This window comes from Agelaius phoeniceus, chromosome 3, assembly GCF_051311805.1.
Source record: "Agelaius phoeniceus isolate bAgePho1 chromosome 3, bAgePho1.hap1, whole genome shotgun sequence".
Taxonomy (NCBI): domain Eukaryota; kingdom Metazoa; phylum Chordata; class Aves; order Passeriformes; family Icteridae; genus Agelaius; species Agelaius phoeniceus.
Genome location: NC_135267.1, coordinates 95355372 through 95382507, shown reverse-complemented (window position 1 = coordinate 95382507; position 27136 = coordinate 95355372). Strand labels below are relative to the sequence as shown.

General features: G+C 38.1%; 1 long non-coding RNA gene across 1 annotated transcript in view; it reads right to left on the bottom strand.

The window, feature by feature from the left end:
* Positions 1-5612: 5612 nt before the first annotated feature.
* The window catches only part of LOC143693739 (uncharacterized), a 47070-nt gene continuing 25546 nt past the window's right edge, over positions 5613-27136 (bottom strand). Inside the window, exons 2-3 of the long non-coding RNA XR_013181682.1 lie at positions 9275-9512; positions 5613-8617 (exon numbers count right to left, since the gene is read on the bottom strand). This is a non-coding gene — a long non-coding RNA (uncharacterized LOC143693739). The remainder of the gene's footprint in view (positions 8618-9274; positions 9513-27136) is intronic.

Below are 27136 nucleotides of genomic sequence, written 5' to 3'. Positions count from 1 at the left end.
CATAGTTGAATTTTTTTATACCATGGCCAATATATTGCTATGTAAGAGCTACTCTGTTCAAATTAAAAAGGATATATACATAGAAGCAAAAAGGATGATCAACTTAAACCAGTCAAAAGATAAACCCATTTTAATGGACCGGCTGTAACATGAAAATAGGCAGCATTTATGATCCATGTAAATGGATATGGAGAGAATGATTAAGTATTCATCTGAGAGCCATCTGACATTGAGGTAGGTTTTCTTTTCAGTCCCTAGGAAAAAAATTAAATCTAATGGAAAGTAAAAGCTCTACACGCTTTGAGTGCACTTTTTGGAAACCTGGAAAACAAAAGTGTTTAAGTCAAGAGGGTGATAAAAGAGGATATGGGGAGTTGAGTGCACTTTTCTTCTATCTCATTAGTTATATTGATACTAGTCAAAAACTGAATGACAGTTTTGCTTAAATTCGGTGATTTTCAGGGGCTTTGAATATTTGGCTATAACATTAACTGTAATGTTTTTAATGTACTCCACTCTAAATAATAAAATATTAATACTGTTCTTTCCTTCTTTTAAAAAGGAGAAAATGTCCTCATTAAGACCTTGCATAAGACTGTAAACAAAATTATTGTTTGTTGGGTTTCCAAAAAAACTGCATATATTCTATTTAAATTGGTTTTTCTATGTACTTTTCAGGCATTTACCCTATTCTGTCATAAAACTGACAAATCATAAAGCTGCTTTCAAAGTTTAAAAAGGGCTATTTTGCTACTGTTTACATGGCATTTCATATCATTCTCCCTTAAAAAAAAATTAATTAAATTGCTTGAGAATTGGTACTTTAATATCCTGAGACCATGGAAACGTACTCTCTATAGGAGTATCTGAAGGAAAAGATAGCTTCTCATTCTTTTTCTATATATAGATGAATATTTCCAGATTTGTAACACTGCTCCTTATCTAAGTCTTCTTCAGGTGCCTGTAGCATTTATGTAAACATATTGCAGGTAGCAAGAGATATTACAGAGTTGTAATGTATTTGTGATGTATTTGTATGTATTCAAACAGGAAAAAAGCCCCCCACAACCAAACCCCAGAGACTGATAAGAATACAATAAGTGTGAAATTCAGGGAGTTTCCTTATTATTAGGTAGTATTTAGCCTATAATCTGAAAAGCTTTTTTAAGGTATGTGTAATCCTAAAGGGATGATCATACTTGCTTTTTTAGGGCAAGGGCATCTCTGATGCCCTTCAAATGCAAATCCACAGAGATTCCAATTTACAGTTAACCAAGGGGGCGCCTTTCATTTAAAAACCTTTCTTCAAAGTTCACCAGAAAGTGAGATCCTTTCCTGATGACAATCCAGAGTAAATGAGAATGCATTTTAAAATAAGTGATACTCAACTGTGCTTGTCCTGGAGATTAGGGCAAATCATAGAACTAGACAGTTCTAATTCACTCCGCTTGTGTTTCCTCCTTCTCTTTCTCTTGTAGTGAAAATCAGCTGTGATTCTTTATAAAATTTTAGGACAGTCTTAGAGAAGCCTCCCTTTCTTAGTTCTGGCAGCCAACAAGCAGTGAAATGCCCCTCTGTGAGGAGGAGTAGAGAAACAAATCTCATCTTTCAGTTTATTCACCACTGGAGAAAAATTATTTGCTTTGATTTCCAAATATTGCCGAAGTTTATATTCTTATACTAGCAATAATTAGAACTTTGGGCCATCAGTCTCAAATTGAAGGAGAAGCAAGCAGTTTAAGGTATTCCAACTAAAAAACAGGGAAGAAACGCTGCATTCTATTTCACTGGTTTAGAATATTAATAAATTTGGAATATTCAAAGATGTGTTTCCCCAGAAAGTGCTCTTTGAAAGCAAAAACATAAAACATGATGTTTCTTAAAAGAAAAAAAAAGTCAGCTTGTAGGATTGAGCTCTCCAGGATCAGATTAAGGTATCTATTCACAGGGAAAACTTTCCTCATTACTATCTACCCAGCATGGATTGTGGTTACCTTTTAAAGGTCCAAAAACTACCACTGTAAACTGAGCAAGGGTCACAGTATTTGATTTCTGTTAGAACAACTCTTCAAGCTCAATGAAGATAGGAAGCAAAACATGGACAAAAAGACAGTAGTATTTCTATATGGATTCAGAGATAATAATATTTAAAGCACTGTATAAAAATAACCTTGTGTTTTAGAAGTGTTGGTCCCTATTCCCTACCATTGCTTCAAGTAAACCATAACTTCAAACTTTGAATTTCATGCCACTTAGGATAAAATATCTGAATCTTTTACCTCTGAGTCACCTGAATATTAGTATTACGGAAAGTGATGCTGAACACATACCTCTGAGAGTACCCCCTTGGGTTTTAAAACAGACTCTTTTACTTGTCCAACAATTGATTGAGTTTTCAGATCTCTTCGGGGGTTTTTAAATGAGTTAAAAGCATGGCTCTTTCCTACCATTCTTTGCTTTTAGAAGTATTACTGTCTGTGCTCCATAATGTTGATCCTAAGCAGGACAAACAATAACACAAAAAGATTAATAAAACCATAACCAGGCTTCATGAGAACATGTATTAAGCAATGGGGTAACCTCAAGAGAAACAGAGACACGTATTCTGAAACACTGAGAAGGAAATGGTAGCCTATAATGATCTTACACATCAAAGTTCTATTTGGATTTACTGACCCACCGTCTAGAGGCAGGATGTCCTTTATTCTCAATAGTCACAGCTCCATCAGCATTTATATTAACAGCCTTGAGAAAAGGCCCTGAAGCTAAAGCATTTTTGATTTAGACTGTTACTCTTTGGAAGCACAATCAATTTTATTCCTCCATATAGACACCTACTCTGAGTTCTTATGGCCATAATGATTAATTTAAAACCTCTTTTATGTAACATAAAATTCAGTAGAAAACATCTGTGTTTGCTAAATTTTAGTGCCCTGCATGAAAATCCACATGAACAAAAATATCCTTTTTTTTCATTACTATAAGACGAAAAGTTGCTTGTTTTAAACTCACTAATAGTTTTGGGGTTTTGTTCTTTTCAGATGAGCACACAAACAAAGGAAAAAAATATGAAAGCAAAATATTTTTGATTCTGGGAACAATTTTATGAAGAAATAAATCCTTTCAAGTCATATCTGCTGGTCAGGGGCATTATAAAAGATGCTAACAGAGACAGAGTACAGACAGACCTTTTGAAACAAAATGGTATAAAATAGCTGTACTGCCTAGCCCCATCAGCAGGTTTCTACTGACATGGAAGGGAGGGGTCCCAGCTACTGAGTCACTAAAACCACTGCTGTAATGTTGTGTGTTTCTTGGCACTCTTCTAGCCACATGATGAGGTCTGATATTGTTTAGTTTGTAAAAACTGATTTGATTATTGTCTCGAAATAGTAAAGTCCCAGCTGGACCATACCGTGCTTTTCATTCTGGGCTATCCAAGCCATGCTACATGGGTAAAGATCAGGAAGAAACCTATGTAGGAAGAGAGGTCATTAAAGAGCAGAATCACTATAGAAAATGGAAGTGTTGTACAACATCTTTTTAGGAGAGGCTGGAAAATGTCCAGAGAAGGCAATGAAGCTGTTGAAGAGCCTGGAGTACAAGTCCTGTGAGGAGTGACAGAGGGAGCTGGGGGGGTTCAGCCTGGAGAAAAGGAGGCTCAGGGGTGACCTCTGATTGATCACTCCCTACAACTCCCTGAAAGGAGGGTGTATCCAGATGGGCATCTTTCTCTTCTCCCAAGAAACAAGCAGCAGGGAATGGCCTCAAGCTGCACCAAGGGAGGTTTAGATTGGATAAAGTGTTAGCAAGTACTGGAACTGGCAGAAGTTGTTGAGTCACCATCCCTGGATGTGTTTAAAAGATATGCAGGTGTTGTACTTAGGGACATGGTTTAGGGGTGGACTTGAGTGTTAGGTTAATGGTTGGACATGATGATCCTAAAGGTCTTTTCCAACCTAAATGATTCTACAAAAAGATCTCCCAGAAGTGTCTTACCTGTTCCCGAAGTTTGACAAGTTCTGTTTTACAGTTTTTCCTGCACAAAATTACCATTCCCTTGTTTGTGAGAGTCAAGTGCTGCTAAAAACCCAGAATTAGTTTAGCTTCTGTGCTATTGTTCTCAATGTTAGACATGTATTTTTATGAAGTTGGATAATTATACTTTGGTTGCAGGAACTTGCAACTTGTAGAAACTTTCTTAGATTGTCTGTTCAACTTTAGAATATTTAATAAAATTTGCCTATAGCAAAGAAATAAATTAAGGCAGTGATACTTGATTACTCACATAAGTACTGTAACAGTTAAATATCGACTTTAGATTAATAACTTCAAAAGCAATATTGTGGTCCCAGGTAACTGGAGCCTAAGGTCTCTTAAACATTTGTATCCTTGGCTTATGGAAATAATTTCGGCAAACTTTTGTTTAGTGCTCTCCTTGGAAAGATGGAACAGGAAACACCATCTGTTCTGATCAAACACAGGCAATTCATATACTGCCTTCTCACATAGTTGAATAACCATTTAAACAAAACATACCCCTTTTGAAAGCATTAATCACACATCTATGCACTTCTAACTAGAGTGTACATTACTTACAATAAATTCGAAAATGCAGAATCAAATGTCAAATCCACCATAGCCAAAATTAGTGATACATCTGTAAGATAAATCCTGTTACTTCAGGAATATCTGTACGAAAAGTGTTTTGGCCCAGCCTTGATATCTGAAAGAGCAAAGAGGCAAGTAATATCAGGGGAAAAAACAACCACTCTAATGCTTAATAATTTGGGGTCTTTTTTAGTAAAAATATATATTTATTTCTAATGTATGCTTAGAATAATTTCTTCACTTTTCTATGTTCCTAACTTTCACAAGGACCTTAGTGTAGTATTATAATACATTTATATTTTTAATTAAAATAGGAGAAAAAAGCAGTCCATGCAGAGCAGACCCCAAAATAAAGTGCAGCTTCACAGCTCTTGGTCTTGAAGCAGTATAAAATTCTAGCAATCAACATTATACCTGTCAGTGCTGCAGCTTAAACTAAGCTGAAAGTTAAGGACAAAAATGTGAAAAGAAAAAGGAAAGCACACCAGCATGGTATAGATTATGATAAGAGAATAGCCATTCTCTAATCCAAAGGGATTCATGACTTTGATCATTAAAATATTGAAATAATATCAGTTTTCCATAGTTAAAAAATTTCTGAGGTAAATATACAAGTGTATTTAAAAGAAAAATCTGTGAGATAATTTTATAAGCAAGCAATAAGTTTTCCTCAAGGCTTTTTACAACACAGGCTTGAAAAGAGCAAGATGACAGTGACATTTGAATGCACTGCACATTGTCTTTTACTGTGTCAGATTTATTAAAAGGTGAAGTAAGTAAAAGATTGGAAAATCCCAATAAACAATAGAAAGCAGACGGAGAATCTCTTGTAATCTACTTCCTACTTCAGAGTTGTTATCAGGAAAGAGCTGACAAGAGTGAGACTTCTGCATGGCATCTGTAAATCCAAGCCATAAGGTACCAGATCAAATTTTTCTTAATTAGCAAAAATCCTTCACCAGAAATGCCAACTGTCCATATCCCAGTCAAGAATATTCTATTACACAATCAAAGGAAGAATTTTATTGAACACAGAGCAGCCAAAGTTTGTACTTCACAACAGTTTCTAAATTTGAGATTGTAACCAACATCTATTAAAACAGATTGATCACCAAGATACAAATTCACAGTAAGGAAAAGTGGAGTTTGTTTTTTTTTTAAATTGTTGTTAAACTATGAAAACATGCTTGAATTGACTGTTGCTTTAATATCTGAAGCTCAGACCTTTCTGATATATAATGCAGTTCTTCTTTATACTGAGTGCTCACTATTAATGATGTTTGTCACATAAAATGTTAGATTTATAGATCAGTATAGATAGATATTAATGATTCATCTGTTAGGAAAACAAGGATGTAACAACGAGTAGTTTTATTGAGTACATCATACTGCATTACAAATCATAAGACAAAAACAGATTCCTGTTCTGTGACAGGATAAAGTATCATTGTCAGCACAGATACTACCCTGCCTGCATACTTTGCACTGAATGATTGCTTTGAAGTAAATATATTATTTTCAATAGCTGGTATATCAGTAGCTAGAAAACACACCATTGCAAGCGTCATGCCAGCTGTGAAGCAAGTTGTGGCAGGTGCAGGAGGGTGGCCAATGCCTCTTGATGACAAACAGTTGTCTCTTCAGTGCTGAAAAAGTGGAATGCCCCTACATCCATGTTGTTCAGCAGGTCAGGTATATTTACTCTCACATTCAATCTTGTCCAGACATTCTGGATCCTCTAATTGGTGGTGGAAGTTTGTGAAAAATATTTTTATATGTGTATAAATAGGGAATGTCTTGAAAATCCTTACTGGGGTGAATAGCTCTTATTTATGGGGTAGACCATGGAAATCCATTCCTCTGTTAATTGTAGACTGAATTAGTATGTGGCATACAGAAAAATGCTGTTTTGCTTCAAGTTATTTCCTAGTTTTACAATGCTGGAGCAGAACAGCAAAATTGCAGGAGAACAACCTGCTGGTTATAAACTCCTGACTACAGCTCATGGAGGAAGACAAGGAACATTGTGACAAAGCACAAAACTTAACTGAGGAAAATAAAGCAAAACGGCAAAGCACAAAAGGGTATTAAAGCTAAATTAATATAAACACCTCACCCTGAGGTCTTATTTCGCCAGCAAACCATGGATCACAGTATTACACACTAAAACATGCCAGCTATGTTTTATTATTTTGTTTTCCATCCCTTCATGTAATTTAAAACATACATCACAACAGCATTGTAATGCAGCCATATATCAAAGGAATAAGTTTAAAACATTCTGGCTTCTACCATCTCTTTCGGAAGAGAGCTTATTGTGGAAAGAGGGGAGAAACTTATACATTTCTTCTTCCAAGGAGCAGCAGAAGCAGGGCTGCTCTATGATAGGGATGAGGCAGGAGCTGAGGGTGACCTCAGCAACCTCACCAACCACGGTAGGCTCAGCTGGACAAACAAAGCCATGTGCAGCAGACCCAGGCACATCCAGGAATGAATCAAGTCCAGGGATCATTCAGGGAGCCCAGGCACCCTAGAACTCTGCCAGCCAGAGGCAGCAGGCCTAAAAATAAGTGTAGCAAACACCTTTACCAAGAGACAGGTCAGCAGCTCAGGGCTGGGCTCAGGCAGAGGTGCTGGAGCCCATGGGCTCCAGGATTGAAGGGTCCCTAACAAAAAATGCCCATAGGCATCAAAATAAGCATCAACCAAACATGCAGTCATGAGTGGCATAATGGAGAGGCCCTGACGCTTCAGACTCTTGCTGAGCAAAATGGCTTTTACTGAAGTATTGCTCTAGATTAAATGTGTCCCCAACTCAATGTGGCAAATTCCTTCAGGACATCCTAGATTGGCTGACCTGTGGTGTGTGACAGGTGAGGTCTCTGAAAAGATACTCCATGCTGAATGTGCAGAGTGAGAGCACCAGTCCTGTGGTGGAGGTCTTAGAGATTTGTTCTAAGAATGGAAAAAGCTATCTCCACTGGGATGGAGAAGGTATAGCAACAATACTCATTGAAAACAGTGCAGAGAAGTCTGATGCCTTTTTTGTTCAAAATCTGTGCCTTCAATTACATGGATATTGCAGCACAGGCATTTCCATAGTGCAAAATCAACTCTCAGTTTGCTCTTGTGCAGACCTCTAAAAGGTACATTCTTTCCTTGTGTATGTTGACTTTCAAGGTATTAATCTCAATTTATATGAATATGAAGACAGATAAGATTTAGGTCCTTGAATTTAATTTTCAGTTGTCTTGAGATTACTTATGATTAATACCTGTTTCAATCTAAGTAAGCCCAGTATTGCACAAACACATGTAATTAATTATGCAGGGCATAGTGAAAGCTTCTTTGGCAGAGTAAAAACTAACACAGAACAGCATTTGAGCTTTTTATAAGATCCAGTGACACTCCATCTCCCATTAATATGGTGACCATAACAATAACAGAGAACCAATCACTAATGTCTATTTCCTCCTCTGTGAAGCTGACAAATAGAACAAATTTGCCTTTTCCAAATGCCATCATTTTCCTACTAAACATGATGACCAAAAAATTTCTCATCAACATGAACCTAATTTGGTTTTGTCCAATACTATTTGTAAGTAAACACCATGGTTATTTGACTAATGCATATATGTGTACAACAGTGTAAATGCATAATTTCTACATTATAAAACACAGTGATGCTCTCTGTCTTACATAAAAATTTCTGACTTGCTTACGACCTGAAAATGCCTTGGCTTTATCCTTTAGACAAGGTGAAGTATAAATTGTACCTCTTGTGCTGTCATTTCACATCTCAGGCTTTTCTCTTCCATTATCACTTTTGTTGTAGCTCTTCACCCACTTTTTTGAAGATATTATGAGCAGTATGGTGGGAGGAATGTTACATAAATGATTCAGGTGACACTTTGTACTAACTAGATGTCACGTTTTTTCAAAGTTGCCTTTTGGGTTGAAGATTCTCAGAGAACTGCTGATCTGTTAAACTATCAGGTTTATCCTCCTGTAAAAAAAAAAAAAAAAAAAGAGGTTTTAAAAAATTATGAAAAGCTTCAACTCTATCCTGAAAGCTGTATCAGTCTTGATGACTGGAGTATAGGATTTACTGAATGTGGTTGAATCTGATTGCTAATGAATGGTCTTTTGACTCATCAAAGAAATCTTGGTTCTTACTTGTGACACCAATGCAAAACAATAATTAAAAGCTAAATACAAAATTAGCATGTAGATGAAACTGCCTTTTAAGACATGGTCTGCTCAATACAGACTTGCTGCCACAGCACAGCTATGACAAGAACTGAATTTCTCGTCAATGCTTTTCTAAGTCTTCTGTAAACATGTAAAGGGCTTCTGGCCAGATTCCCCAACATCCCTGCCTACTTTCTTCCTTACAAATCAATGAGAATGAGGTGCTCAAATACCTTTCATTTAAAGTACTGTCTTTGGGAAAACAAGTGTAAAAGCAAATAAAAATTAAAGCAAATTACAGCAAAAGAGAATGACACTTGAAACATGAATATTTAAATGAAAGTCAAGATTCTATTTAGATGCTACATCACATAAAGCTGACTACATTCTTAAAGATTTCTGTCAGTGAATTCTGGTAGGAAATAATGAGATTAAAAATGAAAAAATAATGCTACAGTAATAAATAACTTACCCTGTATTGAATACCCAGCAAAGTCTTGATTATCCCACACAGATTGATGGGGTGCTCTTTGGTTCATTCTGGCTTGAGTTTATGGGCAAGATTTGGGCCATCCAGTTTGCTGAGACCTATGGGTACCTTTTGATTTTTGAATCATGAGTTGCAATCTGCTGCAGCTTTGTGATTACAGTATAAATGAGTTATTCATACATGATCAACTTCTTCTTTCTTGATGGTAATGAGGAAACACCTATCAATTCAAACATAAACAGGAAATTAAGAACCAAAGTAATGACTCTTTTGCTAGCAAACATTTTCATTTCCAATTACATAGGCAAATGAAAGATTGCCTCTTAAAGGAATATCCATTGCATAAAAGCATAAGCAATATTTCTATAGAAGTATATAAATAAAAGCTCTAATAAAAATAATAGATGTAGTTTAAAAACACCTGAGATTTTATTTTTACATTCAAAACCTTGAACCATTTAACTCCTAAATGAGTTAACTCCTAAATGGTTCAAGTCCCCATGTCAAACATACATGAATTCATACATATTTTGTAGCCAGATTCCTCAACAAGTTACATTATAAAATTTTCATTCAAAAGGGGACGACGAGTAAAACTTAAACATGTATTCACTCGGAGCAAAGTAAGAATATGCCTATAAATACAATGAAGAGCATACATTAATATTTGATCTAACTTTGATACATTTAGTAATTATTTTCCAGCAAGATGAAACCACTGTTGCAATAAGGCAGCTGCAGAATGCAAAGGAAGGAGAAAGAAGAGGTACAAATGTCTCTTTGCAGTAGAAGAATGAAATGCTGTGTCTCTTCTGAAATGCCTCAACCATGGGCTGCTTCAGCAGATACTGAAGGCATAGGACTGCTGTTTTTGGTGACTTTAGCACTTTCAGAAAGAGCTCTTATTTTCATGTATTCATCTGTCCATCCAAAAAGGCAATATTTTTACAAGAAGATATTCTGAAACATCTGCTTGAGCCTACAAGACTGTCAGTAGTTGTCAATCATTGACTATTTTTAACAATTTCTCTCTCATTGCTGGGTCTTGAATTTCTGTCTGAGCTTTTTCCTGTTAAAGTAGCCATTCCACCAAAAGATCTCATGCAATGTAGCATAAATGGTGAATTCATAACTCAAAACCTGAGAAAATACTCTCTAAATATCACAATTAATAAAATGAAAGTAATGTTTCTTTTTTATTGTGGCTCTTATTAGATTTATATCTACATAAATTTGGAAAATGGAAAACAGTTCTTTATGAATTTACCATGAGCTTTTCAGCGTGAGTGAAGATTCATAACAACAACAAAAAAACATTATTCAAGATATTTGGGGAATCTAGAGGGAGTCTTTCATTATCTATGAGGTGTTTTCAGTGTCATTACAAATGCATGCCCTAGACCCTCAAAATGAAATGACCTGAGCTCCAGCAGAATAAATAAAACTTGTTTAGAAAATAATAGGGAACTGAATAGCAGAAATCTCTCCTTCCCTGACAGCTTTCCCCATTTTAGCACTCCAGTCTAGAATATAATTTTTAGAAGCAATGAAACTAAACTTGACAGAAGCTTAGACTGTGAAAAGTTATAAATAATTTGAACCAATCTAGGAGTTTGCACGCTCATAATTTTTATCACACTTCCATCCTCAAAAATATCATTATACTAGCTACTCTGTATTAAAGCAGTTCATCAGTTGAAGAAGCTGAGTTTAAGTAATATGTATGACATTCATGAGAAGCCATCTGGCTTTTGTAACATCAAGGCAGGATGCCTTTTTACTGCCTGATCTTCTGAGTGACAGCCCATGTCCTTCTTGCTTCTCAGGGTATCTGCTTGATGTTATTTTAGATCCTGACTCTTCAATCCTCCCCTTCCCAGTTCCAAGTGATTCTTAGTGTTTTTGAGTACACTGGCACAGAAATTATCTTTCAAAGCTCTGTATTTCCTTCTTCTCTCTCACAGCTCTAGTGAAGGGACACCTGCTACAACAGACGTCTCTTACACTTTGAAATGAAAAAGCCTGAGGAGAGGAAACACCAAACCTGGGGGCACAGCAGGGATTTACACCCAGCCAGGCCAGGCATTGCCATGAGCAGCACACCTAAGGGCCACCACGCACACAACAATCACATCTGTGCTGGCCACTGAGGAGCAGGGATCAGTGCACAGCTGCACAGGGAGATAGGTGCCAGATTTAGAGCACTGGAAGAAGGCAGGAAAGATTACATTTCTGGTGTGGCTTTGGAGTCCTCTACTCACCAAAGATTATCTGAATGCTTCAGGAATTTTTTTCTCACATCATCACATGAAGGCAAGAAAAAACTCTGTGCTTCTGGTTGAAAGTTCACATCTCACTCTTGAGGCTGCTGACGGCTACACACATGACCAAGGATCAAATGTCATCTAACATGACATTATAACTATTGTGATGGATTCTGCCTTTGGGATAGCAGGAATGAGCATGCCTACTGCACTGGGCAGGGTAAGAAGCCGTTGCTTCCAATCTGCTACCCTGGGGTAGACAACTCCACCAGATAGCAGCACAAGCCTGGGAATCTCCTTGGCTTTAGCCTATATTCCTTTTAAATCTGCTTGCTATGTCTACACAGACATGCCTTTTAGTAATTGAAGACAGAGTCTGTTTTGGCTTGGGGATAAAGCAATTTATGTCTGTATCCATAGCTGGTCATGGGTTAAACTGCCCAAATGTCAGCTGACAACACACGCTGTCAGTGTGCAAAAAAGTGCTCCCACTTTTCTCTCCACAGTGTGCTGGTCTGTAAAAATTCTGGTAGAATTTAAACATATACCAGCTATTTTGATAAGATACATCCTTAGAAAATAATGAAGGATTGCTGGCATTACTGCAGAGGGTGGATTCACACTGTGGGAATTCGTTATTTACAAGTATTTTTACTTTTACTTGCCTCTGGTCTTCAGGAAGGAGAAGGGGAACTGAGACGGAATTGTAGCCAAGAGGACATGATGTTTGCAAGCTTTGTTGTCTCTGAAAAATGCATTACATACTTTGCTTGATAAGTTTCTCCCAGGCAAGGAATTACAATTAAAAAAAAAAAAAAAGAAAAATGTAATTAATCCTGCCTGTGCTTCCTCTTTCCTTCACCTTTCTTTCTTGACATTCAGGAAAAGCACATGAACTGAAGCTAATTTTGGTCTTCAGGTCTTGCCCAGTAGTTTCAGAATGTCAAAACAAGACTTTATGTTTAGACACAAGAACAGAGATTAAGGACTTGTCCATGAACTGTTCACTTAGGGTCGACTGGAATCCTTGTCTATTTACCCTGGGTGGGGAGGGAGGGGTTACACTTGGGAAAAGATAGAGACTCAAAAAATTGTATCTCTGGCTGTGCTGCCTCTTGTCCCACAGGGTAAATTAGATACAACAGCCACTCCATAGCCTTTCTGTGCCTCCGGTGGCCAAGCCCATACTAAAGGCCAAACTCTTATTTCACACATTAGAAATCAAGTATTGTCACAAGAAATGCAGACAGGTGAACTGAGGGTTTTGATCCTCTTACAGGGGACCCAATTCCTAATAATATACTTGCTTTGGATAGGAGATTTAAAGACAGAAATCCACTTCCAGAACTACAAAATGCATCATCAGTACTCACTTTGCTAAGTCCCTCTCTATAATTTCCAGCAATTGACCTGGCTTTAGACAAGATGGAAAAGGATGAAATTAAGGAATATTACTGTGGTGAGTGTTTCTCTGTAGACCAATTTATACAAATTGAGAAGTGACAGGCCCTTCAAATAAGAACTTCTGAAGTTCTTATTTACTATCACTTTTCTTCCCCCTGACTCCAGACACAGAACTAGACTGGTGCAACTTAACACTTTATATTTTATTGAAAATATTTTTATAAATTTTTCAACTATATAGATGCTGAATACCACAGAATGCCATGTACCTAAGTTATGAAAATCAAAGGGCCTTTGGTCACTTTTTACTATGGGTTTCATTATTTAGTATTTCAGTTCCAGAAAGAAAGATACTATTTTGTGATATCCATATTTTTTTCCCTCCTCTAGAGTCTTCTACCTCAATAAAAGCAGGAATTTGTTTTCAACTATTGGAGTACTCATGTTATTTTCAAAAAAACCCAAACCCAAACAAAACAAATAAACAAACAACAAAAACAAAAAAACAAAAACAAAAAAAAAACAAAACAAACAAAAAAAAAAAAACCCCAAACCAAAGAAAAAACACAACAACAATAACAAAAAAAACCCAAAAAACCCCAAAAACCAAAAAACAAACAAACAAAAAAACACCAAAAACAAAAAAAAACCCACAACCCCAAACGCACAAAAGAAACGACAACAAAAAACCTAACCCCAGGAAACCAAACCTAACCAAAACAGAAAAGATAAAACCCCAACAAAATACCAACTAACCAACCCCACATAATAGTAAATTTCTACCTTTCCCCACCAGCTTTTAAATAATTCTTATTTTAAGCACTCTCCTGGTAGGTACATATTACAGGCATATTACTATAGCCCAGCAGCGGTGCACTGGAATTATGGGGAGAGCTCTGGCATCCCCACACTACCTGAAACACTCAGCTTTGTCCTTCTTCTGACTCTAAACCCTAATAAACACCCTTGGCCTTGGCTTTTCTCAGAGCACCCAGCCATGGTTCACATGAACACCTCCTGGGGGGGAATCCTTCTGTCACCCAAGCATTCTTTGGCAGCCCCTATTGCAGCCCAGCTCCCCCAGCAGCCTGGGCCATCCCTGCACCCCACCCACAACACAGCCCAAGCTCCAGGCTGTGTCAGAGGCTTTGCCAAGGCCACACTTAGGGCACAAACAAGTCATCAGTGAGCAAACCTTGCAGCTTTCTCTGTCTTTCAGCAGCTCCCAGCTGCTCCCAGTGCTCAGTGTCTCTTGGACAGCCTTCCCCAAGACCCACAGCAGTGACAAGCAGGACAGAGTCAGGGAAGAGCTCTTACAGGAGCCTGTGCTCTCCTTTGCCAGGCTCCTTCCAGCCCTACACCACCTGAAGCTCTTGACTTTGCAGCTACCCAATTATTTCCTCAAAAACAAGGGCTAGGCTTTGACCAAGCCTTAGCCAAGGAACAGCATTGTGGTCTGCACCAACAAGCTGTCTGAGGAGCATTGTTTTTGCAGTCCACAGCATCCTTTGACGCCCCTGTGTGATCCAGCACCACTTGGAGCTGTAGGTTTGCTCTCTCTCCCAGCCTTAACCCTGACCCTGTGCTTCAACAGTGTCTCCCTGAAATACTCCTCCATGGCCCACAGGAGCAAGTTCTAACAGGAGCAGAAGTGGTGCTTGTGAAAGCAGTAGCTTTTTTTTTCATTAACAATATATTTCATTTAAAGCACAGTGCTATAGATAAGTTATACTGTATATTTTTAATCTAGGAAATTACCCTGGAAGAATATTATACCAGTTTTTTTTTTTTTTCCTGGAGTGGCTTAAATTACAGGAGCTGCTTTGCCTTGGGGATGCTAATATTTCATACTTATATTAAAATATGGATAAGGTGAAATAGTATTTCATTGTTAAAACTGTATTTAATTTAGATTAAATTTAATAATTGGTGGAAAATGTTAATTATTCTCATTTTATGTGCTGTTGCTTTATAGCATATTAATATACCAGGAGTACATCCACAGCCTACTACTGAAATCTAAAGTCGTACAAATACAAAATTACATCAAAGAATTTACACTATGAAATAGATGTAGAAAAGAATCTCTGTTACACTTATTTCACTGGTGTGGAAAGTAAGCAAAAAATATGAAAATCAGAGCTTAAAAAAGGAGAGGTAGGAGAGGTAGGTGTCTAAACAAGGCCTGAAGTAGATACTAGACAAAGTTGGAGTTACTGTCCTGCAGTCTCTCATCCATCTGGATATCTAACCTAGAATCATTCTGATCCTGCTGTTGCAGATATCTGGTCTTAAAATATCCTAAACACCTAAAAAGTTTTACTTTCAGACACACAAAGAATCATACTTTTAGAGTCCTGTGGTGCTGGATGATCACTGCATATTAAATCAAGGCACAGAAAGTAGAAACCCCTCATGAAGAAAACAGCCTTCAAGCTCCCATCTGGTCATTCATTAGGCATTTGGCCCTACTCAAAGGACCACTCTTTTACTCTATCCCATGGATAATAGAACAGAATTGAATTGCTGGCATCTTCCACACACTGAAGTGCTATTCTTCTTTCAAATCTGTTCCAAGGCTTGATGTTAGTAATGAAATTACTCTTTCAAGGCTGATTTAAATACACAATTCTGAGGTTGAGCTGCCAACATTTGATCGCCTTCAGAAACAAAGGTTTTATGCAGAAGTTTTTGTGTGATTTGCTGTAATTATTGTCAGCAGAAAATGCCACAGATGTCTCAGTGTTACATGTTTGGAAAAGAATTGTTGGAGAAAGAAAGTTTGGGATGAAGCTGTACACAGATCTAAAAGGTTTTTAGTGAAGTTAGAGAATTGAAACTATAAAAATATATTCTTGAGAAGGGTTTCTTCTTTCTAAATTTGTGTAGGAGACAATAGACAAGTTCTTTGTAGCAGGCATCAAGGCAAACAAGGAGCTGACAGTCTTCTGCTCTTCTCTTTCCCACCTTGAGGACACATTTGTTAAAGAAAATATTACTCCCTCAGTTCTGATTCTTTTTTCTTCTTTTTTTAACACAAAGACTGACATACCTAATATAAAAGACATATTTCTCCAGATTAAATTATCAGTGCTCTGTTTCTATCCTCTTGTTTGCTAGTGCTGCTTTTGATGCCCTTGTGGTCAGGGTCAGAGCCATCCAAAACCCCAGCTCTCTGCTCAGATCTCAGTTCTGCTTGTGAGTTCTTGGCAAGGCTTGGTTATTCTGCCATGAAGTAGAAGATGCACAAAATAGGATCTGACAGTTCAATGTGTTTGGAGTTTAAAATAATACACAGAGCTTGAAACAAACTATTTGCTTGTTTGAAAGAAAAAAAATTGTTATAGAAACTGTTAAAATGAACATTTCTGAATAAAACTCTATCTGGCATTGTTTAGTTGCAGTCAAAATTTCCCCATTAAGTGAGGAACTTGCTTCACTTAATCAGCTATAAAATCTCCCAAAACATGGTGCCCACAAGGAACATGCTTCATTTGGTGGCATCAGGGAACTTTCTTTAGGACTAAAACATTACTGCTGGTGAGCCCACATGCAGCCTTTTGACCCAGGAGAGATAAAACCAGCAGCCACTAAGCTTTGTAAGGATCTCTACACTCAGCCAAATCATGGATGAAATGTCAAACCACAATGCAGGTCAGACCTGTGACTGGGTGCTCCCCTTAGTTTTAGTCCTTTCTGGAGAAGGGAGGTTGTGGTGACAAAAACAGCAAATGAAGCAGAAAAGAAGGGTCAATAATGGATCTGCATATATGAAACAAAAAGGAAGGCAGTATTAGCAAAAGAAGTCAGTAATGAAAAGCAGAAGGACCACTCATTTCCTGGTAGGCAAGTGGTATTTTAAGTGATGAAAGATATATTTTATTTAAGCAGTTTCTTTTGATTAGTTTAGGTGGTTACTGAGCATCCTGACTTTTAAAAAATAATGGTTTTGTTGCCTTCTTTTCTTAATGAACCATGCAGGGACCCAAATACTGATCTCAAAGGTGCTGGCTCAAGCTGAGGGTGAGGGAATCAGGTGTTCACAGCTTTAGCTCATTTCAAACCCTTGCAGGAATTGGTAATGGAGGACAGGTCTCCAGAGATATTTCAGCACATGGTCCCAAAGAAATCTAGTGAGAATGTTGGTGCCTATTATGTACTTTTATATGTTGAGTTCTAAATCACTCAGTGTCCTGGTTGTGGAGGTGGGGGAGGAGCTTAGTGTGCTGTAGGTGCATCTAAATTGTTATTCCATCCCACCCACAGCATCACTGGGGGCTGTGGTTTTGGAATGAAGCTAAAGAAACTACACAAAAAAATTTTGGCGTAGGGAAAATTCAGAGGTAACCACAACTTGGCATTGAAAAAAAGAACCCCCTTTCTCCTTTTCTTCACCCACCAGAAAAATTCTCTGAAAATTTTCAATTTTATCATAAAATGCATGCCTTATAAAATAGTTTTTTCTTCCTTTCTCCAATAAAATGTTAGTATTCAATTTTTAGCATATAAATTCTCAAAGAAACTTTGAATGCCTATTTTTCTATTAGACAAAAAGTGTCACTTTCCATTTGGATAATTTACTTGGGCATATTAGAATGATGGAGGAAAAGAGAAACTGTCTTGTATGAGGATAACAAAGGGGAAGAGAGAATAGCTATAGATGCAAAAATTTGGAGTCATGTAAATCATCAGGAATTTGGATTGTTACATAAACTGACAATATATGCTTTCTCTTGGTATAGATAATCATTAGTTGTTATTATTCATGCAAGATGAAAAGTCTGCAATAGAGTTGGTGTATGATACCAGATGTGGGATTTTTTTCCACACGTAGCCAGTCAATACATCTCATCTGTTACGTCAATCTTGATCATGATATTGTCAAAAAAATATGAAAATTCTTTGAAATATAATGTTTTAGAACTAAAGTGGCACAGGAAATTGAAGGATGCTTATGTGAAACAAGAAAATTGCATCAGGGGATCTTCATAAACTATATATTTGAGCCATTACTCATATCTTCTGAGAAACAAGATTGAGCAAGCAAGACAATCTAACTGACCTTCTCCAATACTATTGGATATGCCATATATTTAAGACAGAGATACAAATTTTGATACACTAATACTGATAAAACTAATTTATATTCCCATTTCCTCCATCAGCCCCTCCAAAAATAAAGAATTCACAGCTTCTATCTGCTTTTTCATCCTCTCTCCTCAGCCTGCAGTAATGGAGCTAGCCCTCATGTCTGCATTGGGGCAGGGATTTTAAATTGAAAGTTAATTCCTACTCTAAGTCAATTTATGGTTGGTTTCCTATTATTCTATATATCATGTGAGAGATGCCTATCATGATTAAACTGTTATTTTTTCTGGTTTCCTTCATTATACTGGTGCTATGGTATCTGCATTTTTGCCAGAGCATCATGAAAAGTCAGGCTTAAATTGCACATTATAAAGAGAAAAATAACAGAAAATTTGTAAATGAACTTTAAAGCACTCAAGAAAGGATGCTGCTTAGTATTATTCAGGAGAAGATCAGTTTCTCTGCCAGAAAGATGCCTCATTCTTAGCCCGTTCTCAGAACTCATTTTGTCTAAAGGGTTGCTATTATACCCTTGCATAGTAAATACAACATTCCTACGTGACTGAAAAGCATAATATCAATTCCTATAAAAATAAACAGTCCATTTGAAAAAAATATTAACTCAAGATTTGCAGCATTTCCGTTTCAGAAGAATTTTAGATTTTCTGGATAAACGTCAGAAACACAGTTCTGTGTTTCTACAGCTCTACTTTATTCAATGCATTTTTGCTGAGGTATTGGTGAAGCAGCAGCCTGATTTTAGGCCAGCCTGGTCCAGAGAATGGTCCCAGTCTTGTATCTAAATCCCCTAAACCACAATCTCCCTCTGCAGGACAATCCTACATCTTACAGAGCCAAATTCATATTTATAAATAAACAAGAATTTTAGAGGGTCTGCATACAGTGAAGATGACATAATCAATCAAGATTTAAATCCAAGCAGTTACACAGTTACCATGACTCTGAAACTGGCAGAAATTTGCAAATGAGTTTTTTAAAACAAATTTTAAAAATCAATAATCATCTAGTGGACCTGACAGAAGCTTATTTTTGCTTTACAGCAGATGTATAAACCATTCTGCTCATTACAAAGACGTTCATCTTATTCTATTAGGTGGTAAGTGGGGTGTTAAAATTTATGTCAAAATATGCAGCAGTGTTCTATCTTTGAAACACAAGCCAAATTTACTCTGATTTAAGCTAATGCACATTCCTGAAAATGCATTGACTGCAAATAAGGCTAGAACTTGGGTAAGCACATTCTCTCTGCATTGATTACAGTTTTCATTGGTTTGTTTCTTCCATTTTTTAAATAGTGTATTGCTACAGTTGTTGACTTCAAAGTCCCAGAGAGTAAAATTATTTGTTTACTATAGACTTCCTTCTGCCTGTTATCCTAACAATGTCTGTTAACTTTTATTGATTAGTGAGACACCAGTAACTTGGTCTGCTAAAATAGCACAGGGAGCTTGGATTCTCCTGTTTCTCTTTCCAAAGTGTTGCACACCCCCTGAAATTTTTACTCAGTTTGTGATCTATTTCACTACATCTTACCAGAGATTCATGTGTCACCTCTACTTATATTAATAACCTACTGACAATTAGAAAATATAGTAAACTCTCACCCAAACCCAAATAAACCCAAACCCCAATACAGCACCTGACACTGAGAACCAAATCCGTGAACAGCCTTAGGCCACCAGTTGACCTTTATTATGACCACCTTCACCTTGATCTTCCTCCCAGCCAGCTTCTCATGGTTTATTTCAGCTCAGGACCCAGAACTGTGCTGGAGGTGCACCCACACTGGCCTTGTCCTTCGCTGTCCTGACTTGCTGTCTGGATTTCCTGGATTAACTTCAAGCCCCATGCTGTGTGTCCAGCCCCATCTCCTGTTGCCCCTGATTAACTTCCATCAATGGACACTGGATTTATTTTGCTCACCATGACTGGAACTCTTAATAGACCCTAAGAGCAACCCATCCATGTCCCCAGATCTTTTCGGACTGCCCTCTTGTGCCACCCTTGGCTCCCAGATCATTCTTTCTCTTGAAGCTCTTGCTGACATATAAATCTTGAGCTTTGACCCAAGAACTGAGCACTCAATGGAGAGCATTTACAGAGGGCAGCATGTTTGGGTAGAAGCTATCCCATGCAGACCACAGGGAATTATTAGCAAAAGAGACCTAGAAAACAGGTAGGTACTCCTGTAGTTCTTACTGCTTATGCCATGTAAGAGGCAAACTGGGACAGATCAGAGAGTCATCCCAGTCCATTGTTTTGTCTCCTTCAGTGATAAACCAATAGACGTTCAGAAAAGTATTCCAAAACCAACACATATCAAAAGATTCTCTTTTTTTTCTGCAAGTATATAGATATAGAAACATCTGAGACAAGGAGACATCAAGTTTCTGCATATAATCACCCCAAATGGACATTCCCTCTGTAACCTTTTGAATCCATTTAGATGTTAGACCTCTACAACATCCCACCGTAATGAGTGCCACTATGACATTGTCCATCGTGTGGAAAAGTGGATCCCTTCATGGCAAGCCCACTGCATGGATAATTTCTGCTTCTTGCACCAGCAGATCAGAAAGCAAAACTCAAAGCCTCAAGAAAACTCAAGGCAAAGGAGATCAAGGGGGAAAAAGGAGGAGCAAGCACGGGTGACAATCTCAAGCTGCAAAGTAGACAAACAGCATAATGTGTGTCCTCTTCCACTTTTTATATCTGAGACAACCTGACAACACCTTCCAGAAAATACACTGCACACAGCTCCAGAGCCTAAATAAGCCACAGCTCTGGGCACGAGCAGGCCCAAGCCCCTTGTTTTTTCCTTTTCAGCTGAATCCAAGTGACAAGAGTTCAAATCTGGATGTGCTTTATTTGGGCACGAGGTAAACACTGGAGCCAGGGAGGGTTCCTGGGTGAAGTCAGCATAAATGCAAGGCATGCCTTCCCACGGAGCACGCTTTTTTGTCAGAGCAGTAAAACAACAAACAGCGCCGCGAGAAATAACAAGAAATAAAATACTTTGTGTTCTAATCTACCACAAATGTTTATCTAGCAAATACATAGTTCAAGTGCCTGAACTATCCAGATTGATTTAATTTTTAAAAAAAAAAATCTGTTGTGCTGACCATGTTCTGGGTGGAGGGGGGTGGGGGCAGGTTTATTATAATCCATGGCACGTCGCTTCCCTGGCTGCACAGCAGAGCTTTCAAAGAGAGCTTTAAAGACCCTGTTTCACTGGGAGGAGCAGCCTGCTCACATTGCCCAGGCAGCAGAGCTCACATCACGAAGCAAACAGGAGCGCCTGTCCTTCATGCAGGGCTTTGGTATTTATTTCTTTGGAGGTCTAATCACGAAGGTTACTGGAAAATGCTCACTCTGATGAAAAATATTTTCCCTGTTCAGCCATTTTCACTTCAGTTCACAGTCAAGATGTGACAGGCTCAGATAGCTTTAGAGAGTTGCTGGTGGCATTTCAGCAACTGCTGGCTGTCAGTCCACGCTCACCTATTGACACCTGCTTGCAGATTTACTTTGAAGTGAGCAGAGAGGTTAAAATGACTATCAAACAGAAATCAAAAATCCTGCACCCCTAATTATCAGGTTTTTCAGTGACGCCTTTCCAAGGGTGCAAACAATATTTCTTCTTTAATCTAAAATATACCATTTTTTTCTCTAATCTGAAGAATAGTCTCTCTGATGCTAAATGTCATTTAGCACATTAGTAATGGATTTTATTTGCACATATCTCATGTTTAACTATTTTCCCCTTAGTAAGTATTACCTAGTTAGCCAGAAGACTTGAAGACAACAGACTATAGTCAAAAAATGCTTTACTAAAACCAATTGAATATAAACGATTATAAAAGTATGAAGACATATCTCTCCCCACTTACAGCAAATTTTTTTTAGTTAAATAATTAATTCAAAAATACATTTGCCTCCATTTCCTCTTAAAAACTTAGCTATTTTCCCTTACAGGAGGGGAACTAAAGACTTCCTAATAACCCTGTGAATTGCTTACTCAGAATGCTGATGTTTTCATGTTCTGCATTTTTATAGGCCAAATTCCTGCTTTAGCTCTCTGTTCCTGTGGCATTCCGTACAGTCAGGGCTGTTGAATTATTTCAAGTCTGCAAGGAATAATAGTGTCTTGGATTAGTGTTCTGCTGATATTTAACCTTAAAGGCCGTGTTTCTGAGAAAACACTGATATCATCCTCCTCCCCTCCCAATACAGGGTGCTTCTTTTATTGGCATAACAAAGCAGTAGAAGATAAAACAACAGACAAAATCTGCAGTTTTTATATCTGACTTCTCAGCCTCAGCTCTGATTTCACCCACACAAGTCTACTGTCAGCACTATTTTGTACTCTGATAAGGCCTAACAGCACCCATTTTTTTCCTACAGACTTGGGAAAAAAAACGCAGACTGTTGATTTACTGTATATTATTATTTAAATGTTTTTCTCACTAAAAAAAAAAAAAAGAAGCCATAAAAAATGGTAGTTTCTAGTTTTATTGATTTTTTAAAATTCTACTTGCCATTTTCTTCAGAGGCCAGCAACATAAACTAAAACATCTTAATGTATTTCATCACTGTAATCTCTAGATCAACAGGTAGGCCAGAATGATTTTATTTATTTCTCTGTTAGATTAAAAAGGCAGCATCCTACCTTGAAATGCTAAAGTTATGCAATAAATCAAAGACCAAAAATATAATAATCGTTATTCAACTTCTCTGAAGATCAGAGGCATGACCTGTCTGAAGTTCCTGACTGAAAGAATGGGATTCTTCTATTCTTCTGTAACTTTGTGTTGTAGTGTAAGCACAGATGGCAACTAACTACCACACAGCTGCTCTCTCACCTCCCCTCACCCCCATGTAGGATGTGAAGGAGAACTGGGGGGAAAAAAAGGTAAACAAGGTAAAAGAACAACTAAATTATGGAAATAAAGTAAAATAAACTCCTACTCATAACAACAACAACATGAATAATTGCAATGACAGGAGACAGAGAGAGGGAGAGAATTCACCCCCAAGACAAACAAGTGATGCACAGCACAGTTGTGCACACAACTCCCCCCAGTTTAGATACTGGGCACGATGTTCTGTGGTTTGGAATATCCCTTTGTTCAGATCAAACAGATTCAGATCAGCTGTCCTGGCTGTGTTCCCTCCCAGCTTCTTGTGCACCTCTGCACTGGCAGAGCATGGGAAACTGAAAAGCCCTTGACACAAAGCAAGCACTACTCAGCAAGAACCAAAACATCAGGGTGTTATCACCATTATTCTCATACTAAATCAAAACACAGCAATGTACCAGGCTCTAAGAGCAAAATTGTCCCAGCTAAAATCAGGACACCTAGTTTAGTGCAATTCTAAATCTGGTCTTTCTCTGATTCTGTCCTACCTCAATGGTTTTATTTATGCTGAGAGTACACTTATATGTGAAATTAAGCAACCTTATTACAAATAAGTCTCAGTTTCAGCAGCCTCTGAGAGACAAAATCATGTATCAACCATAACCCAGGTATGTCTGCAGAGCCATCAGGAAACATCCATCTGCATTCAGTTCAAGCATACACCTCCATGCAGGCCTTTTTTTGCAGAGTTTCAGACCCCCATGCATATTTATTCTTGGCTATTCCTAAAACCATTTCCCAGAATGTCCAAAAGATCACAATAATTTGCTAATCCTGGCAGAAATTTGCACTCAGAGAGCACTACAAGGTCCTGAATTTTAACACTGATGTCTACCTGCAGCACCAACAGGCATTCAGGAAAGTCTATGGAAGCTAAAACTCTCTGGATTTTTTTTTTTGGCCAACTTTGTCAGATTCACATAGTAGTGTAGTAATTCTTGAGATAAAATGTTTGCATGTACCACCCATCTGGTAGTAAAAACAGGGCAGATTGCCTGATGGACTTTGGAGCATCTCATGCTCAGGAGACACAGATTTGATGCTACAAGCATCAAACTGGATTTTACATGCAGGACAAGCACTCTGGCCTGGAATACTTTTCTGGTAGTCCTAAAGGACTAAATCTGGATTCTCACTTGAAAAGAACACAGAATTTTCTTTACATTATCACACAAAAATTAGAAAAACCTTCTAGAGCTGAAGAGCTGGCAAATCTGCCATAAGACACAGGTTTCATCTCACTTGAGACAAGCACAGAAGCCACACCATTAAACCCTTATGATTAGTCATAATTTAGGCTAGTTTCTGAATGTCAGCTCTTAGCAGATGCTATAAAACTTCCAAATACAACTAGCATGCATGAAAGTTATTTTCAAGAATAATCCATGTTGAACAAGTTATTTTCATTGGTTGTTTTATCTTTGTACTTCATCAGCTGAGATCAGCTAAGACAGGCAAAGTAATACAGCCTCAGTTTCTAGAGGCCTGAAAATACCAATTATGTTTAATCTTCAGCCTTCTAAATGATAGAATCATAGAATGGTTTGTGTTGGGAGGAACCTTAAAGATCATCTAGATCCAAGCCCCCTGGCATGGGCAGGAGCACTTTTCACTAGACCCAAAGCTTCATCCAGCCTGGTCTTGAACCATGGACAGGGCATCCACATTTCTATGGGCAACCTGTTCCAGTGCCTCACCATCCTTCTCTACATCTAAACCTACTCTAGTCCAGTTTGAAGCCATTCCCCCTGGTCCTATCACTGCATGCCCTTACAGAAAGTCCCTCTCCAGCTCAGTTGTAGCCCCCTTTAGGCACTGGAAGGTGCTGTAAGGTGTCCCCAGAACATTCTCTTCTCCAGGCTGAACAACCCCAGGAGTCTCAGCCCGTCTCCATAGGAGAGGTATTCCAGTTCTTGCATCATCAAGACCAGGTAATATCACAGAGGAATTAATCTCAGATCAGAAGTATCAGCCCTTTGAGGCTTCATGAAAGAGAAGTGTTGAATTTTGACAGAACTTTGTAGCACTGGAGAAGCAGAGCTGCTCTCCAGGCAGGTGTTTGAGCTGCCCAGCTCTGGGGCACCCCAGGCTCACAGCGTTCCCTGCCATGTCAGATTCCCATCATTGACCACCTCAGATTTGTTTTTCAGCCTAAACACCACCAAAATCAGATCTCCCCAGCTGACTGGAATTCTGCTAATTCTTCCTTTTCATATTTGTACACTTTCTGTGAGAATGTACGTAAAGCAATATTAAAAGTCTAGAGATTTTCTTTTATATTTTAGAAGGGATCAGAGTCCATCAAAATAGAAGTCCATTTCCTCATGTTTTATTAGAATTTCAATAAATTTTCATTAGTTCAATATCACTTTGATATCTCTGAAGTGCCAAAAACCCAAGATATTTGCAAATTGTCAGAATAATCAAGATTATTCTTAAAGATTATGGGGGGTTTATGCAAACCATGTTTTATCACCTCAAAAAGATGACATGTATGTTTTCTGAATCACCCAAATATATAAAATAAGGTGATTAGAGCTGCATAGATTCCATACTAATGAGAGGCTGGGAACTGAATCACAGAGGAAAAACACACATTGTGCATTGACAGCTATTCATGATTGTTGTTATTTCCAGCTGGAAATGACTCTTGAAGAATCAGCATAGCATTCCCTCACAGGAATTGTTTGTGTCCAAATCATATTTGATCACACAGACCAAAGAAGAGCAGATTTTTGTTTCTTTTCTCAGGCATTGAACCCAAATAAGGGTTGACAAATATTTTTGTTTGTATTCCTGATAAATCTATACTTCAAGGCTGAAAAAAAAATACTGCAAACCACATTATATGGACACAAACAAAATAACAATGCAGAGGAGTGACAGAAATAAAGTCTTTGCTGTAAGAATTTAAATATTCATTGGATAGAGAAAGCAACAGATTTACCTTGTGTGCTTGTCCAGCTGTGGGTTCCCCAGGACAGTGGATGGAGGGCAAGAGAAAGGGCCACCAAGACAGGCTGGGGCCTCTGGGGCTCCAGAAGAGTCTGCAGGAGTTGGGTTTTATTTATACAAATTGAAGCATCTCCTACAAGAAGAGGGACAGTGTATGCTTGGATGTTCATGCTGTGCCCCAGCTTCTGCCTAAACTCTTGTCTCTGTCCTCTAGAACCAGCTGCACTTTTGCCAGCCAGGTCTCTGAGGCACCCACCTGGCTTCAGATAGAAAAATCCAGGCACAACCCTTTATTGCATTTCCACCTGAAAATAATTAAAAGCTCAAGGGTATTTTAATAAGAATGTGCATTTTTAAGGCCCTCAGAGACAGCCTTAATTAGTCTGATCTTTTGCAGACACTTTCAGTTGAAGCAAATTGAGCAACAACATCATCTTAGCTTGCAGTTCACGCTAAGATTTTTCTATAGTTTCAGCAGATACAAAACTCAGCCCACAAACTTATCCTCATAGTCAGCACAATCTGTTTGCAAGGGTCTGGGTTTGCTAAACTGTTTCCACTTCAGTTAAAATATAAATCAATTAAAAAACCAAACCAAACAAACAAAAGGCCCCAACTAAAACAGTGCTAAACTCAGGGTCTGTTCACAGAATGGAACAAAATGCTGTTTTAAATATCCTGGATCTAGATCTAAACAAGCTTACACACTTACATACACGACCATACTGTCACACAGAGCTGCTGCAGCCTCCTCAAAAGTAGCAGAGCTGAAAGTAGCACAGTTTGTGCCTTGGAGCTTTTCTCAATATACAGCACCTTCCCAGCACATTTTACCAAATGCTTTAACTGCAGAAATACATCTGCTACAACCATGTCAAGGGCACTGCCACACTTCAGACCCCCTCAGATTTCCTAAGCAGAGCTCCAGGAGGACCTTGGGAACAGATGGCTCCATGGCATCTAAAGAAGTGTTAAAAACAAGCAAAAACCTTCTCACAATCTTTGCTCGGCTCTTAGGGGTGTCTGGGGAGACAGTTTGATCTTGGCCCTAAATCAGTTTAACCATGAACATATAAGCAAAAATCTAGCATGTGGTGCCACAAGAATGTGGGAACACCCTTTTTTCTCTATGGTGGGTCTGCAGTAGCTCACAAAAAGTGAGCTGAATGTTGGATCAAGAGGAGAATGATCCT